Below are 21,479 nucleotides of genomic sequence, written 5' to 3'. Positions count from 1 at the left end.
AGTCTGTAACCTTAGAATCTCTGTGGACAAGGAAGTTTGAAGGCTCTTCTGGACACTGAGCGAGTCACTCCATGTTCTTCTGGCTCTTTAACCTGACTTCCTAAAGTGACTCACTTCTGGATTCATGGGATCTGTCAATCCACGTGACACAAAAGAGGGCTATGACTTAAATTAAAAATGGAAAATAAACTGGGGACAGAAAGTGCAGCTAATTGTGGAAAATATTCTTTGTTTCCTACTTGAGTTTTGAATACTTTATTGAGTTTGAGATACATTAATGAAATGTACAAAAACACTTTCAAAAAAATCAGATGGAGGTTAATTTATTGTATTAAAATGGAAACTTTAAGTATGAAAAATAATCCATTAAAGCAATGGATATGGCACTGTTTACTTATGGGAAAGTAAGATAAAATTAATTAAACATTTAAGGATTTGTCATGGGGCAGCAGGCTTTGCTCAGCAATGTGAAAAGTGAGCTTCCATAGTCTGAACACAGCAAGTGCTGAAACTGGATCAAGACAGGCACGGGCCTTATTTTGACCTGATGGGATCAGCTGTCTGCCGATGGTGGAAACATGGCTGCTGGAGATTGGTTGAGCCTCTTCTAGCTGCTAAAAAACAAAACAAAACAAAAACACCTAGTTTAGGTTACAATTTGTTTTTGCAGTAAGTTATCTTGAAATTCATTATATAGACACTCAAAGCACCGAGATAGGCACAGGTCAATGGCTTCCAGCTTGTATAATTTAGCACCTTCTCCACTTTGCTGGCTAATATTAAAGAATGATTTTACTTTCAAAGCATCTTGCTAGTGTTTTGTGTTGCTAGAGAGGTTCTATAGTAAATGGATCTCTGGTTAGCAGAACTATTAATGAATTGCTGCATATGTTATTCCTATCCCCAGAGCAGAGTCTGTGCTAGGGATAAGAAAATCTTGAAATATTCAATGTAATAAAGTGGGAGAAGTTGTGCACTTAAAGAAAAGGAGAGGCATTTGAAGGAGACTTGAGCTGAGTAGGTGAAGCTCCTAAAAACTGATAATCATTAATAAATCGCTTGGTGCTTTGTAATTTCCACACATTTTTAATATCTGAAGTACACAACTGAGAAATTTCCTTGTTAAAAACTAACAAGAAAAGATTTTTGTTTCTTGTTTGAGTTTTTGCAAACGGCAAAGAAGGCAGACTGTTTTGAGATGACAAACTGAGTCATGTCACATGTTCATTACAAACTAATGATCAGAATAACGTATCATCAGAAGACTGTGCACAATACCAGTGATGTTTGAGTGGAAGAGAATACGGCATTTTTCTTTTTAGAAATTCAAAAATTAAAATTGAAGTGACTGCTCTTCTTGGTTATGAGTAACATAGTCCTTCCGTACGCATACTTTCTTCCAAGAGAGAGAAGTGAAAAGTGGCTACATATCAATGTTTGCTAGTTCACCGTATGGACAAGCAGCTTTCCCGCCCTACTTACCCTTGCAACACATGTCATTTTTTCTAAAGTCCAGGTTTAGGAAGGAGATGAATATTGCATTGTTGGAAATGAATATTGCATGGAGGTGGGTGGGAAGAGATTAGTGCAACAGGAGGAGAGGAAGTATTGTGATAGGGAATAGTGCAAACATAAGATATTCAAGGGTGTGAAGAATTAGACAAACAAGCTGAATGAAATGGTGTAGAGAAGGAGTAGGAATACCTAACATGAGGCCAGGCTACATGCTTTGAGGGACCTTTAAGGAGGTTAAAGAAGTGCTGTCTGCTGCCTCAGACCGATGTGAACCCAAGTTCAGGGGCTTAAGGGAAGGAAAGGAAAATAATCAAAGTTGTTACCAAGCATCACGTTTTCATGGATCGATAGGACTCATAAAGATTCTCTCCTTCACCAACCCGTGTGCTTCTGTTTAACTCCATATTGTCTACTTTTTAGCAAGAATCCTACTCAGTCTGCTAAGCAGAACTCCCTATGTTCTACATCTAATCACCCTGGAACTCTAATAAGACCCTCGTTATCCACCTTTCCCCAGGTGATGTTTGGTCATTCTGGCCTGGCTTTAGCAACAGTGTAGTTAGACGAGCTTAGCCCAAATCTTCTCTTACTCCTTATGTTTCCACTTAGTAATTTTCTCTCCGATAAGCCCTGCCTCACTTCTTGTCTCCATATTCTCACTTGTCTGTGTTTTATTAAAGTGAGGCTCATTCTCTTTCACCCACTTTGAGACCGCATTGCAGTAGTGTTGTCTAAATTTACTCGGATAGTCCACTGGTGAATACAGTCTTCCTTATATTTTAAAATTATCACGGCAAATCTGTTTTGTCTTTCACTGTACAAAACAGATGAGCTAATTATTTAGAAGTCAAAGAATGGGGATTTAAGCGCTATAGGGTTGGCCTTATCATAAATAAGGGAACGTGAAGGAGATTTGCTTAAGTCACATGGTGAAGGTGGTGTTATTCTTTATGGAAAGTTGTTCCCTAGAATACAAAATAAATTAAGGTAAACACGAATCTCTTTAGCCATCTCTATTTTCCAGGAACATAGGGGTCAGGTAATACAAATTGTCCAATGATAACCCTTTCTACAACAATAAAAATAATGCGTAAAAGCAATATTTCCTATATAAATAAACAATTTTTGTTGATAGGTTGTAAGTCCGTAGATTTACATGTTCCACATAACTGAAATATTAATACTACTGGTAACAAGCTAAATTACAAGGAGTGATTACTATAGACAAGAGATCATGTTAAGCATATTTAATATTTTATCTAATTAACACCCAAATAATTTTGGGAAATTTAATGTTAATACATCAATTTTACTGTAAAAACATAGAAATGAGAGAGTTTGAGACAATTGTACAAGGTCATAGTGAAATCAAATGGCAGGTCAATTTCTTAACACTTAAATATTTCTCTTTTTCTGGCTCTGAAATATAAGGAAAACTCAGGTGTTTTCCTGAGTCTCATTTGCCATTCAGCATCTGATATGGGGCTTTTTTCTCCCACATACCAAGCATTTCTGCCCGAATGCCATGAGTATAAATTCTGACACTACCTGGAGAATCCAAATCCCACACATTGAGGGCTCAGTCCCACAAGACACACCTCCCCGATTCACCTGTCAACCACAAGTACTCACAAGTACTAAGTTTTCACCTATGCAGGGAATGCTGAAGTTACAATATAGGAACAACAGATTAGTCAGGTTAATGGAAGATTCATCTGCTTCTTGTTATCTATACCATGTACCCAGGTAAACATCCAGAGCTCAGCTGCACAGACTTGTAACCAAGTGGATTTACAACCTGCCTTCTAGAGCCGATTGAGTTCACAAGTCCACTGTCTTTCTGACATTTGCTATTCATCAGAACTCCTTGATTTCTATGAACTTTCTGGAGAAGTTCACAGAACTTAGGAGACTATGTTACTTACATTCACTAGTTGATTAACGAAGGATCTAAAAAAGCACACAGATGAACAGCTAAATGAAGAGAAACATGTAGCAATGTTTGGCGGGGTCCTAAACCCAAAAGCTTCTGTCCCTGTGATGGTGGAAAGTGCCAACTTTCTGATATGCACATCTATTAACGAAACCAGAAGTTCTGTGAACCTCCTACTTCACGGATTTTTATGAAGGCTTCCTCTCTTTGGCACAATCATTTGTTGGCTCCATCTGTCCTTCTCCCCTCTCCACAGAATGTGGCCGAAACTGAAAGCTCCAAGTTATCATCATGGCTGGTCCTTTCCGGTGACCTGCACCCATTGGAGAATCCACTGAGGGTCACGTTCTGAGAACAAGGGATGCATCTAACACCCCTATCTACAAAGATATTAGGAGCAACATGCCATCGACTGGCGACAGAGACCAATACGTTCATTTCTTAGTATTTATCCCTGGCAGACAAGTTACTTTGGACACTCCACTGAGTTTCTTCCATCCCTGGTCAAGTCTGAGGCCAGTGGTAGAATAAAATAGTTAGAAGCTGAAGAGTAATTGTGCAGAGGGAACTGTGATTCTGACTACCTTATGTAAAGGAGGTCAGAGATCCTTTTCCTTCTACCCTCTTTGAATTAATGGTAAAGGTCAATAAATTAAACTGGTCAGAGGAAGAAGAACGAGAGAAAATCATTTTTAATTAAGTATGGATGACCGAGAATCACAAAGAATGTGATGAGGTAGTGATCAAGTGATTTAGGCTTACTTATTATGAGCTAAAGAAAAGAGAAGGAGTTTGGGGCGTCCAGTGGGGGAGGAAAGTCACTGAAGAGTAAGGCGGAAAGGGTGCAGTAAATAATTGCTGCTTTGCTGTGCAGGTGAGTACATCTCCGCAGACCGGTGTTGTCTCGAAGACCTCCTCGCTGGGCATGGACACATCCTCACTGCAAAAAGTGAAATTTATATTCCATTTTTAGGCACTTGGGTGAAGGTGAAGACATTTTTCTGCATCTCCTGATTACCAATTGCATTTAACTCAAAAAAATCCAGGTGTCAGAGTCGTAGTTTAGACTAGCATACTCTGCTTTGGTGTCTCAGGATTTAAATAAACATACATGCAATTGGCCAAAATTCTAGTTTATCCATTTGACACTTGTAGATATATACTGCTTGTCAAGCATGACTTGACCTGCTTTAAATGTGCCAACTCCTCTAAAATAATAACAACAATATTAACTATAATAATAATGAAAATAGTTTTTTTCCTGACAATAAATGCTTCCTATTTCTTGGGTAAAATTAAAAAGGTCATATGATAATAATTTATATTTGATAATGTATTGAAGTTCTTGTCATATTTTATAAGTAAGCCACTTAAGAAATGAAAACACTATTTCTGTGCATAACTAAAAAATAAAAGAAAATTCATATAGAATAGTTAGTAAAATAATAAAATTGAGTAAATGTTTTGTTCTTGAAGTTTAAACTACATTTATCTGAAATTCTGCTCTCTAAACCATTTGTGAAATTTAGTGACTAGTCATCAATTGTTTATATTAAATGTGATTTGGAAATGCTAATTAGTGTACTTGTGGAGAGTAAGTTCAGGGATATTTCATATTCAGAAAGTTTTTCTTGGATTTTATCTTTCCTGCTACAAGAAGAGTCTACTTTTTAATTGAGATTTTCATTCTTTATATGTAAAACAGATAAAAGAAAAATGAAGTAATTTCAATGAAATAAAGACAAATATGTAATCAGGAAAAACATTTCAAAGAACCTCACAGTAAATTGGTTACTTTGAAATATTAAAAATCACAACACTTATATTTATGTATAAAATATTAGAAATCAAAATATTTTTGTATAATTTAATTCATTATCTCTGCTTCTGAGTCCCATATTATATAAAACGAGTTAGCAAACTGCTAAGTAAAATTTAGATATGGGTAGAAACCACGCTAATTTGCATAGCAAATTAAAGTATGATGACAAAGGAGTAGATGAGGAGTGCTTTTCTGTTTTGATTTTAATTATTTTCAAATGTGTGATTCTGCTTCAGTCCTTATTTTTCCATGATTTTATTGGATTTAGACTTAAAAATGAATCATCAAATGAGGATATCTAATGAAGGATATCTAATTTCTAAAAATGACAACCTGCTTATGAAGTATAAATATTTAACATGCTTGCTTTGGCTAAAACAATTGTATTTGAGGAAATACAGTCTTTGAATCCCCTTTACCCTGTTCCTAGAATTTATTTATTTTATATACTTCTGGGGCTTTAACAAACCTCATTAATCCACTCAAATGAATACTTGTTGATCTGCTAGTAAATAAGAAATTATATTTTGTGCTGTAAGATTTAATTTTAAAGACAGAAATGCAACACTATTTATTTTTCAATACATCTCTGTGGATCTGTGAATTGTGACTGGCTTGTGGGATGGATAAACTCATGCTTTTAATGGAACATTTTTTTATGATTTCCAGTATACATCACTAAACTCAGATTTGCTTGAATTGACTGCACTGTTGACCAAAAAAAGACCTTTGTGTTCCCTTTACAGATTTCATCTTTTGAACAGATCATTTGATGTTCCTATCAATCGTAATCTCAGAGATACACTAGATAATCATTCTTTTATTTGTACATTTATTTATGCTTTGAAACCGTACCAAACATCAAGCCAAACATTCCAGTTGCAGGAATTTTTTTTGGCCTTGGAATTTACGTCATGGATGTAAAAATTCAATTAAAAAGATAAAGCAAATAATTTGAAGTGTGACTTGTATTAAGAAGTTAAGAGAACTACAAAATCTCATGTAACCTCATAAAAAAAAGCATAAATGAGACCTGAAAAAGAAGTTAAAATTAGCTAGAGAAGACCAAGATTAATAAAGCCACAGAGGGAGATATTACAAATTGGTAAATACAGAAAGAATTTCCAAAAGCCAGCAAACATGAAAGGTCAAAAGGCAAGACACAAAAGTATAAGTGTAGTGTTAAGAGCAATGGCAAAGTGGTGCAAGAAAAGTTTAGAAAGGTAGCATTGAAAAAGTAGAGCAGGACCCAAAGCCTACATCTGCTATCGCTTCCAACATGGAAATTCTCTGCAAGTTCCATGAAGAACCATGCCTATTCTTTTTTGTAATGATTTCTAATTTCCTCAAATAATACTTGGAAAAACATAAGGACTCTATAAACATCTATAAATTTGTAAAATAAAGGTATTTTCAATATTATCTGTAATACACAGAAATATTAGATGAAAACAATTGGTGCGGTAGATATGCTTAAGTATATGTAAATATATATGCCTACAATGACTTACAGTGATGTCTAGTTTTTCCTTTGCTTTGGCCATCTATTTTCATTTATAAATTTGCCTATGCTGCTAAAAAGCTCTTAAAATAAATTAAGAGATTATGTTTATTGTCTGATGTACGCATCTTATTCTAATATACATATAATTCTAGAGGCTATTTAGAGTATTCCCACATAGATTTTTCTTTCTTATAGTTATAAATTATTTATCTGCCTCTATACTCCCTTTCACATTTTACTTGGCGGTGAAAAAGAAAATCTCTCCTTAATATTTTAAATTTGCGAGTGCAATTTGCTGCTCTCAATCATCAAACCAACAAATATTTTACACCCTTTCAATGTTAAAATCTATTCTTTTGCATCTAAATGTTTTGTGCAAATTTTTGAGACAATACGTAGCCTTGTGCCTATTTGTACACTTATTCTTATTTAAGATTATAAAAATATTAGAAACTTGTGATTATTGCTGCAGTTTAATTGTTTGGAAAAATTATAAATTATTGACCTGTGATTCCTTGTTGGGCTTTAGAACATACAATGTCCCAAAGACATTGTTTGTAAAACTCTGAAAGTATATATGTGCATACATTCTATAGTCAACAGGGAAAGCTACCATGTGTTTTATCACATTCTCTAATGGATCTGTCAGCTTGCACAAAAAGGGTAAGAAACTCTTGTAAATGAAGATATGTTTTCCTCCAAGGTTTCATGAATGCACAAAACTTTGCTTGAGAAAGTTGGCATTTTTCCCTCATGTGTTCTTGAACCTAAGTTCTCAGTGATACTGGAATAAGCATGATGAGCCAGTGAAGCAAATTCCATATTTTGAAGGTTTAGCTATGGTATTGCTTTGATAACGTAAAGAAGCATTCACCTCTTTGGTTTTTAATTAATATTGTTCTTACTTAGAGAACAATGATCTTTAACCAGATGTTTTTAGGCAAATGACTTGCATCAGCTTATCCATATTCCCTAAAGAGCCATAAACACAAGAATGTCATTAGTAATCACCCATCAAATCCACTTAGAGCACGCCTAAATAATTAACACGTTATCACTTTTTCAGAGGTGCCTATCCAGTGACTGGATAACCACGACTTTGTATTCTCAGAGTGTTCCTCTTGCTTCTCTTGATTTCTAGAAGGCTTTTTAAAAATTCCGACCGAATGATAAATAGCTCACAACTATCCTTTCCTTGAAAAACACTTTCAGAACCTCTTAGAGAAGTACATGGACAGTTCATTAACCAGGGAGGCAATCTCTGCCATCCACGTGTAAAAAGAAAATGAATAGGAGTGAAAAAATACAAGAAGAGAACGATGAGCACTTTTACTTCTTTCGTACTTTGGTGTGTACAAGTTTGATCCCTATTTCCTGTGGAGACAAAGCAGGGGAAATGAGACATTATCTGTAATGTAGCATAGACGAATGCTAACATTGTTTCCCAATCAACATAAAATAGCAGGATTTTTATGTTTGAAGTATTTTTATAACCAAAATGTTACCTATAATATTTAGGATGTAAAATACTGAAATGAAGTCAACCTGTTTTGAGGGGGCTTATTATATACTAAAGTGTTTTCTTTTCAAATTCTCCTAAGCATTGAAATTGTAGCAAACTACTTTATTTAGTTTTCCTACTACTCAAACTTTGTGCCAACTTTCACTTAATTCTAGTGTCCCTTTGGTCTAAATTTATCATTGTGAGTTTCTTTTTCGTGTGTTCCCTCCAATTTGTTCCTTCATTTTTGCTTGCATGCATATTATCTTGCTTTCTTTCCTCATAAATTGTCCAATATTGCTGCCCACTCAGGAACTGCAAGTTAAAACAACAATTAAGTTCCATCTTTTTCCAGAAAGAATGGCCATCATTAAGAAATCACCCAACAATAATTTCTGATGAGGCCATGGGGGAAAAGGAAACTTTCTCTATTATTGGCAGGAGTGTAAATGGGTATACCAAATATGGAAACCAGTGTGGATATTCCTCAAAAAACTAAAATGGGAGGTTCTTTTCTAGGTATCTTCCTGAAGCAGTTAAAATAATCATACCAAAGTGAAATATGCACACCTATGTTTATAGCAGGAGAGTTTGTAATAGTTAGATCTTGGGAACAGCCCATATGCGCATCAACGCATCAATGGATAAAGAAAATGTGGTATTCCTATGCAAGAGAGTACTGCTCTGCTACAAAGTAGGATACATTCGAGACCCTTTCAGGTAAATGGATGCACCTCAAGACCATGATTTAAGTGAAATAAATCACATACACAAGTTCAAATATCATACTGCTTCTCTTCTGTGATAAACACCGAAGGGTGAATAAGGAGTGAAATGGAAGATAGATATTGGGAAGTCAGGAAACCTTGCTCAGATAGGAAGGACAAAGGGGAGGGGAAGGGAAGGAAGGGAAGCAGGATTTTAAAAAGAGAATGGAAGGGGAAAATGGAAATGAACCTTTGTAAATGGGGAGATGAATAACTATTTAAGAAAGGGAAGGAGTATGGGAAAAATGAATAATTAAGATATATTATGTACAGGTAAAAATTCCCTATGATGGATGGATCAATATGTATGGCAAACACATTCTAATAAAAATTTAAAAAGACTATCCTTCCTGCTAGTGACATATTTTTATTTTGTGGCATTCTTATAACATAATTTCAACATAATAAAACATGGGCCAACTCCTACCAGGATTGGAATCACTGTGGGCTGCTAAGATACATATATATATATACGTATATATATATAAAATAAAAATTGAAAAAAATGAATAAATCTTCTAAAAACTTAGATATTTTCATTTTCATTGTACAATTTTCTTTCTTGAAGGGATAAAAGAGTATTTAGGAAATATTTTCTAATCCCATGAGGTTATAAAATTTATCTGTATTTTATTAAGTAGGGATAAGACTCTAAAATATTAATAATTGATATACCTATCACATATTTGATCTGGGAATAATTGAATCAAATGTTATTTATTTGATATATTAACATTTAGTTTCCTCAATCCTATATAGTTCTTTTCTTGTTTATTTGCCTGCAGTTCTGTATATACTACATTTTTATATACATATTGATTTGTTTCATGGCTCTATGATATGCTACCCATGTATGTTTGTGTATTGTTTTAAAATGGTAATTTTAACTGTTATAATTTTATTTAAAAATCTTGATAAATGGTAGATTTCTCACCTTCAATTATCTTGTTTTTCCTGCTTCTTAACTCTATTTTTAGTTATTTTGTCAGTACTATTAAATTTCAGTGTTCTTATGGGAACTGCAACCGACTATTAACATTAAGTGAAAATGTTCTTACACTATTGCATTGCACTCTTTTTCTAAAATAGCAAACTGCCACCAATTTAGCAGCTTAGTACAACACCCATTTTTAGTACATAATTCTGCAGGTCAGATTGTCATGACATGAATGGAATTTCTAGTCAATATATTTCAAGGTTGAAATCAATGTGTTGGTTAGGCTGGTTTCTTATCTGGAGTTTCTGGAGAAAAATTTTCTTCTATGTTCATTTTTGTTGTTGGATGAATTAATTTCCTGGAGATGATAACACCGAGGTTTTTTATTTTCACATTGGCTGTCAGTAGGGCTGCTTCATTTCTAGAGGATTCTTGTGTTCCCAGAGACACAGTTTCTGCTATCTTCAAATTAGTAATAGCACGTAAAGTCCCGAGGTTTCAAGTCCTTCTCATGCTCAAAAACACTGTGATTTCGAACTTCGTGCCCAATTTTAAAGGGCGAAGAGATTGCTGCAGTTACCTGATATGGGACTATAGATGCATCTGCAGAATTCCTTCACGTCTCAAATATGTATGGGGTATGACTGAGAATAGAGTAGCACAAGTATGTGTTCGTATTGTGGGGTCCAGAATTGTTGAAGTCAGCTGCTTCTAGGAATCAAGAATCCATTTGATGACTCCTGCTAGAGTCGACAAAATTATAGAAGCTGACACAATAACACACACACACACACACACACACAAACACACACACCCTCCTGAACCTGCACAGAAAAGACTGCTTAATTCAAACAGGTAGATACCGTGTAGACTTATTAGATGAGGTAACTAACTTGTTCACCTTGCTGCACAGACAGGACAATGGAACTCTGGAACAGCTATCCCGAAAGACTTCCATACCAGATCTATGGAGAAGCCTGGCTCTTCCCAGGGGCTAACGCTGTACATACTCTGAGCAAAGCCATCCTTCGCAGGGGGGCCTCTGTTCTCTCCCTCTTTACTTAGGGTCCGGGTGTAAGAAAGCAGAGAATGGTAGAACTCTTGACTGGTAGAAATATTAGAAGGGACTCATTTTTTTCCTTTTTTCACCACATTTGATTCCCTAGGGTACTTGAAAACCCCGGATACTGTCGCGTGTTAAACAGTAGCTGACATTAGCTTGAAGGCATTCCTTTTTTCTGGTTGCCTATTGCGGCTCCAGGCTGGAACTTCACTTCTTGCCACCCTGTCTCAGTTAAGAGGTTCTGACTCATTCTGACTCACTCACTACCATCTCTCCGTCTGCCTGCAAACTAAATGAGCCCCAACTTCAGCAGGACCATGTGGGTGAAGACTTTGACTCTACATTCCGGATATTTGTCATTTGTTAATGTGATCATCCAGGTACAAGCTGGAAAATTTGATACTTCGAGAAATAAATATTTTCCAAAACCATAAGAAGCTGGCAACGCAGGTTGTATATATTAAATGCTCTGCATTTGGATAGTTACAAGAATTTTTAATTCAGGTGACTGGATTTGTTATTGTATATTCTCAGAGTCTGCCTTTTTCTATTAACTTTTCAGGATACTGTATTTTTCTTAAGTGCTAAGGCAAGGGAGAGTAATAGCCATGGTGGTTCCATTAAAAGCTTCAACCTGGCTGCATCATCAATACCAGCAATACACGCCATATTTCCAAGCTGAAAATATCATGTTGGACAGATCTCCCACAGTATATGACAAGCATAATTTCCTAAAATTTGGAGGTTTAAGATTTGCAAATTACCAGGGACCCCTGGTATTTCCGAATATCCTTTAGCTCTGTTGTGAGGAAGGGACATGCCTATGGAATAGTTTTCGTAGTACTACATGATATCACACATGTTATCACACATGTCAGGACTCTATATTATTGGTAGGGTTGCAGGCATTAATCATAGTTTTTATTTTTCTGTGCACCAGTCAACACATTTTCCTGTGTCCTGGTACAATGTCAGTAACTAGCCTTGCAAGTATACTATTTGGGATAATAGGGCATGCTAACAGAGTAGGCCATTGTTCAAAGAGCACTCACTCAATAGGTGGTGAAAGACTGAAAAGTAATGTTTAAATTATAATCAATCAAAAATATATAAACTTGTATTTATTCACTCTTCTCACTTAAAAAGAGGCCCCATGAAACAAGTTTGTTTCTTTCTGACGGGAATACTTGTGGAACACTTGCTACAGAAGCAACAAAAACCAAATGTAGGAGACAATGGATCCCAATAGAATGCTGATATGGCTGTTTGTCCGTGTTATTGTAGGGCTGTAAATTGGGCTAGGCTAAATCGCTGGGGCTCTGGGCAATCCAGGAAAGGGGCCAGTGTTCCTGCAACCATGACTGCTAAAGTGCTGCAACAGGTATGGGAGCCAAGCTGCCTCCTCATCCTAAAGCTGTTCGTATAAAGCTTATCATCAGTTCTACTTTGGGTCAGGCTAGGGATTAGCTTGTGTTATTAACAGTTATGCAGCTTTTAAAGCTCTACAATTGAAGGGCCAGTATTTCCTTCCTAAATTCTGACATATAATTCTCAAAACTCCTGATGAATTCTAACCTTATTACATACATTTACCATGGTCAGTTGTGTATTTGTGTCAGAGTACAAAAAAAAAAAAAAAGAAGGCAGAAGCATACACACACACACACACACACACACACACACACACACACATGTAAGGAGATGGGGGAAAGAAGATGAAAAAAACTAGGTGACATTGACAGAGGAAAAAGTTATCTTCCTGTTTAGAGTGTTTAAAATACCAGAAGATGAAATCAGTATGTACTCTTTTTGATTTTCCCCTGAAACTACCTTTAACAAGTATAATCATTATATAAAAAGATGATAACATTATCTTGTCTGTTGATAAATTGTCTTTTCAAAAATTTTGACATTTATACACTTCCAGTAATAATAACTGACTGAATGCCAAATGAATATTGTGCATTTTAATTTTCACCTTTAAAATTATTAACTAATGAGTAAGTTCAAAGTGCTACTGTATACTTGCTAAAAATTTTATGTCCCTGATGAATTAAATGTTCAAAAATCTTAATATTCACTAATGATTCATTCTTTTGAGGTATTTTTTTCTTTTTTATTTATTTTACTCATTTTTGAATGTTCACTTTTTTTCTTAATGATACGTAAGTTTTCTTTATATAGTCAAGTTAATGATGTGTTTTGGGGAACAGTAATGTTTCCAATTGTTTCTTAGGTTCCTGTTAAACTTTGTTTCTAGTGTTTAAGTATTTTCTTTTATATATAAAATCTATTATGTTTTAAATTAAATTTTTTCTCATTTAATGTTAGAATCAGCTACTGTAATTCAAGATTAACTGCTAACAGGGCTGGGGATTTAACTCAGTGCCGCCTGACTCGCAAGTGCCAGGTTCCGAGTTTGGTTCGTATGATTAACTGCTAATCTTTATTTTTCTCAATTATTTTAAAGTTTCCTTTCATGTACTTATTTTTCTTGTATATCTTACTGAGTAGCACTGAAAAGCGACACAAAAATCTACTAGACCTAGGAAATGATTTTCAAATGCGGCTGGTTCAAACAGTAAGGAGTTTTCTTTGCATTCAAAGTATTCTAAGTATCTGAACTAAATCTGAGCTTACCCTTGAACTACATCAAGGAAAAACAATGTCTTGTTTATGATATGGGGAGATTGCAGAGGCAACTTAAATGTGATCCTTCTCGAAGTGGAGGAGCTCAGTAGATATGAAGGTGGATTTATTACATCTGTACCTTTTAACGACCGCCTGCATTATTCTTTGTCTTATCTATCTCATTACTGAAATACATTTCTCAGCTTATCACTTGCTTTTAGATGGCAGGCAGTTGAACAAAAATTAAGAAGCACACTCAGTTATTTGCTGTAAAGAGTGTAAAAAGGAGATGTACATCTGTTTTGATAAAACTCTAAAATTCAAGTACAAAAATAAATTTTCAGAAATCCCCCAGATATCTTTCAACTGAGCTTTATTTTAACATTCTTAGAGATATGAAGTTTAAACATGCACTTGATAGTTTCTAAAAATTTATGTGAAACTGACAGTAGTGATTCTATCCAGAATTCATATAAAATTTCATGCTCACCTTTCCTCTCTCTTATGACCCCTTTATTTGGCAATTCTTCACAAGGCTATGAAGGATTGTGGCTGCCGTATTCAAAATAATAAATTCAGTTTATCTGGCAAAAGCAGATGCTGAAACTAGATTCACTAATTATCACATGAAATGGAGCTATTCATATGTATGACTTTATCAGGTAATACCAGGTACTGAATATTTATCCCTGAAGCCACAATGACTTCATATTATAAATTTATGACTTCTTGATATCTACTATACAGGATGCTTCTAGCATTCACAAGTGTGCAAATCCTGCCTGTCTGTTCCATCTGGGGATGTGGTAGATATTTAGATATATGTGCATGTAGTTATGTGCTTACATATACTTTTATATTGCTTTAGAATGTAAAGCACAACACTCATAGGATAGTGATCCTATATGAAAGACTAAGCCTACTAAATGTGCATAAATTTGAAGATGTTTTTGCCAAGGGTCATTTTTGTCTGTAGGTTAACAAACATGCAAATTAAAAATATTAAATGAAGGCACATAGCACCTCTCCATAAAACAAAAATGCTAAGTGGTGACCTTGAGACATAGCATTTAAATATTTCATGCAATTTTTTCCTCAAGGGAGTCAATGTAGGTAAAATTAGTCAAATCTCACGTAACCTTCATTTCTTTATATTTAAAATGGAAACTAGCTTTTCTTCTTAAAAGGATGATTTTTAAAAACACACACAATTACACTCATTTGTACCTTTTAATACCTGATTTTGGGAGATACTCTAAAAAGGACAGCTATTCGTAGAATATAGCACAAAGCTTAGAAATATTTGGGACAAGACATTTTCACCATAATCAAGCTGGGCGAATTCCAAGGTAACTATAGCCTAAGGGAACTCACTCTTCCTTCTGCCCTAAATTTTTTTATATTTATCTCTATTCCTTACTTTTAGATGATGACCTCATTTCTGATTTCTCAGAAATAGCTGTGGAAAACAAGGACGAGTCCCCATTCGCTGTCACTAGTCACTCCACACCCACCTGCTCCAAGCCTGGCACTCTGCCAATCTAATCTGTTGCTCTGGAACATAGGGCTCCTTCTCTCCTGCTTAGTAAGGCAACTCTGTGCTTTCTCTCTCCCCTGTATTGAAGTGTTTCATTCTAATAATCCCTATCCGTACATTGCTATTTCTTCCATTTTAAAACTTTTTTCAAGGTTTGAGAAATCAGAAAAGAGGACAGACAGAATAGAATGAAAGAGAAAGCAAAAGAATATCAAAGTGAACCACAAAAATTAGACACAATGTGAAATAGAAAAAAAAAAAAAAGGTCCAAAGGGGCAAGGGAAGTGAGAGGGATAAGGGAAAGAAGGGCAAGAAAAACATATGAGAAAAGGATAAAGTGGAAATAAAGTCTTTGTAAACAGGAAGAGAGGGAGGGGTTGAAGGACGGGCAGGGGAATGGGGAAAAAATAAGAACCAAGACATGTCATGTAAAGGTACAAGTTCCCAATGATGAATGTAAATGAATTGTATGCCTAAAATGTACCAATAAAAGAATTTAAGAAAAGAAAATTAGAGACAATGTTCACTTACATGACAATATCATAAAGAAGATAGTTGAGGAAAGAGAGAAAATTACAAAATAAAACAAACAATAAAAGTAAAAACCTGAAAAAACAAAACAGTCAGATTAAGGAAGAAAACTGAATCAAATAAATAGAAAAAGAAGAATAAAAGTCCTCTGGTGCCCACAGTTTGTGGTAGTGTCAAAGTCAGAGCCCAAAACTGTGCTGGGCAACCCTGCCAAGTCTGCAGCAGGATTAGTACTGGGTGTGGGGGTAAACTTGGCCTCTGGACAGTCTTCAGCCAGCAGCTTTCTGGTTGTCCCTCAGCAGCTTCCCCACTTCTCCTTAACCTATTGGACTCTGTGTTGCTCTCCAAGTTGCTGCTGTGTCTTCAGACAGAGACAGCTGAAGGCTGCGCCCAGACTCTTGTACAATTGGCCTCTCCTGGTCCTGAGCTGTCTCCTTTGTTCAAGTCAAGCCCAAAACCTTGCACAAGGGAGGAGGTTATAAAGATCAGAGCCGAAATTAATGCAATGGAGACAAGAAAATTATACAAAGAATCAATGAATCAAAGATTTGGTTCTTTGAAAGAAAAGTAAAATTGACAAGTCCTTAGACAATCTTATAAAAAAGAAGAAAAGACTCAAATCCATTTAATTAGGAAGGAAAAGAGTGGAATCACAACATATCCTGCATAAATTGAGAAGATCATCAATATCTACTTCAATAAGCTGTATTCTAACAAAACGGAAAACATAGGAGAAATGGACATATTCCTAAATACCCATGAAATACCAAAGCTGAATCAAGAAGATAAAATTTCAAAATAGCCCAACATCAATGAAATTCAAGATGTAATCAAAAATGTACCAAGAAAGAAAAGTCCAAGTCTTGATGGATTCACTGCTGTATTCTACAAGACATTAGGAGATGATCTAATTCCATTCCTCTTCAAACTCTAATGAAGTTGAAGCGGAAGAAGCACTTCTAAAGTCATGCCTGGAAGCACTATCCTGATACCAAAACTGGAATGGGTCCAACCAAAAAGAACTACAGGCCAATCTGCCTAATGCATATCTACTAAAAATCCTCAGTATGATACTGGCAAACAGAATGAAGCAAATCATCAAGATTTTGCACTATGACCAAATAGGATTCATCCAATGAATGTAGGAATGGTTCAACATATGCAGATCAACAAATATATCATATTTACAGAACCAAAGACAAAAATAAATAGCTTGACCACCTCAATAGACCCAGAAAAAACATTGATAAAGTCCAACACATGTTCAAGATAAAAACCCTACAGAAAATTGCAATAGACGATCTTCGTCTCAATCTGATAAAAGCCATCTATGATGAACCAACAGCCAACATCATACAAAATGGTCAAAAACCAAAAGTTCCACTAGAAGACTTCTAGATTTAACAACCAAATGCATTTTTGTGGCTTAATAAAAGACAACACTCAGAAATCAATAGCGTTCCTGTACAAGAATAACAAACTTACTGAGAGAGAAATTAGGGAATTCACATCTTTCACAATGGCTTAAAAAATTGTTTAGGAATCACTTTAACAAAGGAAGTAAAAGATCTTCTCATTGAAAACTGCAGTACTCTGAAAAAGGAGATTGAAGGGCACATTAGAAAATAGAAAGATGTCCCTTGTTCTTGGGTAAGAAGCACTAACACAGTGAAAATTGCCATACTTCCAAAATTATTATACAGATTTAATGCAATATGGATCAAAATACCAAGAACATACCTCACAGAATTAGAGAAAACAATCCTAAAATTCATTTGGAACCAGAAGAGAACTAGAACAGAAAATGTAATTCTGTGCAACAAAGGCAAGGCAGGGGACATCACAATCACTAACTTGAAATTATATTACAAAACTGTATTTGGCTCATTGGTTCCACCACCTACCTCACAAGCACAAGGTCCTGAGTTCAACCCCCAGTACCCCCCCAAAAAAAAACAGAAAAGAAAGTATACTACAAAGCCACTGTTATAAAAACAACATGGTACTGGAACAAAAAGAACACTCCAATTTGCTCATTGCATTATCTACCTTGCCTTGAAGCTACTCTTCTCAGACTTTGATAAAAATTTTGACTCCATATTTGCTTATTTGTTGATAGCTTTTAAGTCTCAGCCCTTCTTCCCTGCACCTGGTCTAGCTGAAGAGAAAGTTCTTATGCTATCATTTTTGTCCCTTGTTGCAGTAATAGGAGTTTCCAGTTTTGGAAACCTGAGGATGCCTCATACTGGTTCGGTGCCCTGTCACAATAAAACCCCAAATCAGGTTTTTTCAGCCATTTTGGATTAGTTTTGAAGGCTGTCTCTGCTGTACTCAGAAGTCTTGTTATAGAAATAATAGTAATCTTTTAATTTCTTCTTAGGTATGTGTGGTACATGATGTCATCAAGACATCACATTCGCTATATTCCTGAAACCCTGTTGACTACTAATTTTCACTTATCCTTCTTAGTTCCGTGTTTGTCTTCATTTTTAAAGGGTGAATAGCACATTCCTTGGCTGGCTTATCTTTCTATTTATCTTTATTCCTCATTGTCCCATTCAAATTTGTAAAAAGAACAAAACAAAAAACTTATGCTTGTGATTATTTAACTTATACCAACCCTAACCTTGCAAATTTAGACGGAGCACTTCAAGAAGTAAAATGCAGATTTTTTAAAAATAAAAAGTCACAATTATGAGTATTTATTTGTGATATAAGTAGTCATAATGCAATATAAAATTGTAGTAGCTGACAAATGCAAAAACATTATAAAGTAATAAAAAATATTTTGTTATGTAATTGCCTGACACACTTTTATAGCATATTTCCTTACAGATTTTGGCTACATTCTTATTGAAAATTTTCTCCTGTGGAAGTTATCTTTTATGATGATTTTATTATCTTTTTTAAAAAGATCAAAATGGCCATCCACTTCTTTTTACAACAATTGATGGAAAGTTTCAAATTGTTTTTACTTTGCAAATAGAAATTGTGAATTTTCAGCTCATTAATTTCAGAAATGCTCCCAGATTATTATGTTAATTAGATTAATTTCTAGAATAATCTTGATATGGATTACTTTTCATAAATATTTCTTTATGTATGACATTTAAATTTCGTGCATCTCAATTTTCAGAAACAGATATTTTTAGGTATTTTTTGAATAAATAATAGTCATTAGCCAGATTGTCAATGATGTTTCTTTTAATGGAGCATCAATAGTTTTATATTTTTATTGATATTAATATTTTACGAGGGTATGTAAAATATGTGAGTTCTTATAGAATTCTACTTTGTATGTTTAATAATGTCATAAGTTTCTGTCTACAAATGCAAAAATTAGGATATACTCTATTTCATGCTCATTCTCATTAAAGATTTTATCAATTAAGCTGTAAATATAATTTTTGTATAGAATATCATCAAATTCTTTCTGATATGAAAATATTTCTGTATCTACTAAATATTAATTAAAACAAAATTCTACACTTAAAATTCATGCATCCCACATTTGAAAAAATTTTCCATATACTAACTTCTGCTTCAAATCTTTTTTCTCCTTCAACCTTTACCCCTGTCAGTTCTTTGCTCTGATCCCTCCATGCATAGATGCTTTTGCCTCGTGGCTAGGGACCTTCACAGATACTAATTTTGTGATACAAATCTCTTTTGGAAGAAGCCCATACTAGACAAAATCCTGAAAACTAAAGCTTCACTATCTTCATGGAGAATCTGCATCTCTCCATTATATAGCTTTAGACTCCTCACCTCATTGCTGCCATCCTATTGTACACTGCCAGCATTTATCCAAATAGCTGATTCTCTGCTGTTCATGTTTTGTCCTGGCTCTTCCAAGGTCTGCCAGTGGGCAGCAAAGACAATGATCCCATTAAAACTAAAGTGGGATCACATTATTCCTGCCCATAGCATGGCTTACGATCTCAGTCAGCATAAAAGGCAAAGTCTATCCTCAAGGTCTATGCTCATAAGGTCCCGGAGCAGCTGACTCCTCATTACAGTTTTAGCAAATATTCTGTATTCCATTTTATTTCTGTTCTTGACAAAGTCTGACTCACTGAGCAAGTACCCAATTTCAAATTAACTTTCAGAAATACTTTCTGACACATGGTCATCTTTCTCTTTGAAATTTATTATATTTACACAATTATACCAAACAAATCCATTCTAATGAATTTCTGATATATTGTATGTTACTTTTAACTCTTAATGAAGATATAAAACATGGAAAGTTAATGATAAACTATATCTTTAGTACAGAAAATTATTCAAATTGAGGATATGTTTTATAAGTTAAATTGATTGCCTGAAAATATTTTCACCCTAGATATATTAGTTTGGGGGCAGATAGCTATTAATAATTCTTGCTAGCCCTAAAAAAATCTTGCCTTTTGTAGTTGTAGATTACCTCCTGTTTCACAAGGAAGCAAAAACACCGCCTCACTAAATAAAACTTCATTAATGTCTTCAATGCCATTGGCATTTGGGAGCAGTTGTGATGCTTCAATGCAAATTCAAAGGTTTAAACTACTTTAGGTTGCAGGCAACATCTTTGATTTCATGGTATTTACCAGTATAAAGACATAAGTTAGTACAGCACAATCCATACACTGGTGTTCAATATGATTCTGTTGAATGTCAGTTAAATGAAAAAAATCATTTAGTGAAGTGAATGAATTGCCATCATCCTGAAGACATCATTCCTTATTCATCAGTCATCACAACTCACCCTACTGGATATTTAGGGCTGTGATTATATAAAGGGGCCATCGCTATAGTGCTCCAATCATTTTTTTTCTCATTGAATTTATTGGTATTTTTTAGGTATACAGTACAGTTACATTCATCATTGGAATCTTGTACCTTTCCATGACAGGTCTTGGTCATTTTTTATACTCATGTGACATTTGTCCATATTCTTTCACAGTTTCTTTTTATTTTTTTTAAGTAACTGAAGTGCACTTGCAGTGCTGAAGGATGTAGCCAGTATATAATATAATTCATCTTATGTTCTTACACTATTCTCCACTCTTAGTCTCAGTTCTGCAAATAACCATCTCTGTAATACTCCTCATCAATGCTAATGTTAATCTTTCTGGTATATTCCTTAGAGAAGATTCATAGAATCAAAAGTTCCCAAATTCTCTCATGTTTACAGCATTTCACTGGTGTACTTTAAAAGTCATTCTCCTGAGTATAATACCCTCACATTGGATTTTCCTTTCACTAAGTTCCTTAAGTTTGTCATATTTTCTTGCTGATGTAAATATTTTTGTGAAAAGTATTATGATAATTCTATTTTAATTTTTCTTATAAATCATCATTTGATCCCAATGATGAATGTAACTTTATTGTATTCCTAAAAAGTACCAATAAACTCAATGAGAAAATAAATAAATAAATAAAATACTTTCATGTCCAAAACAAAGTAAGATTTCTGAGCCAAATCTTACAAAAGGCCACAATATTTGTTGGGGTTTCCTTCTAGAGGAGGGGACTTGGGGAGACAACCATGGACACAATGAATGACCAAATGCTGATGGCTAATGGCAAAGTTTATTTCTTACTTAGGGTCTTTCTAGCAGTTTCAAGGTGAAACACAAAAGCAAGATCACAGTGGTTTGATGATTAACAATAATCACAAGGAGGCATGAGTAAGATAATAGGGAGTGGTTCTGCAGACAAGCGACTTGGCTCCAGCACATCACCTTGGGGACACC

General features: G+C 34.8%; 1 long non-coding RNA gene across 1 annotated transcript in view; it reads right to left on the bottom strand.

Annotated features, from left to right (window-relative positions):
* Positions 1–328: 328 nt before the first annotated feature.
* The window catches only part of LOC117286761, a 69,781-nt gene continuing 48,630 nt past the window's right edge, over positions 329–21,479 (bottom strand). Inside the window, exons 2-3 of the long non-coding RNA XR_004517883.1 lie at positions 4,211–4,388; positions 329–614 (exon numbers count right to left, since the gene is read on the bottom strand). This is a non-coding gene — a long non-coding RNA (uncharacterized LOC117286761). The remainder of the gene's footprint in view (positions 615–4,210; positions 4,389–21,479) is intronic.

This window comes from Fukomys damarensis, unplaced genomic scaffold, assembly GCF_012274545.1.
Source record: "Fukomys damarensis isolate Sample0158 unplaced genomic scaffold, DMR_v1.0_HiC HiC_scaffold_18, whole genome shotgun sequence".
Lineage (NCBI taxonomy): Eukaryota > Metazoa > Chordata > Mammalia > Rodentia > Bathyergidae > Fukomys > Fukomys damarensis.
Note: the sequence above shows the minus strand (reverse complement) of the source record. Positions and strands in the feature narration are given on the sequence as shown.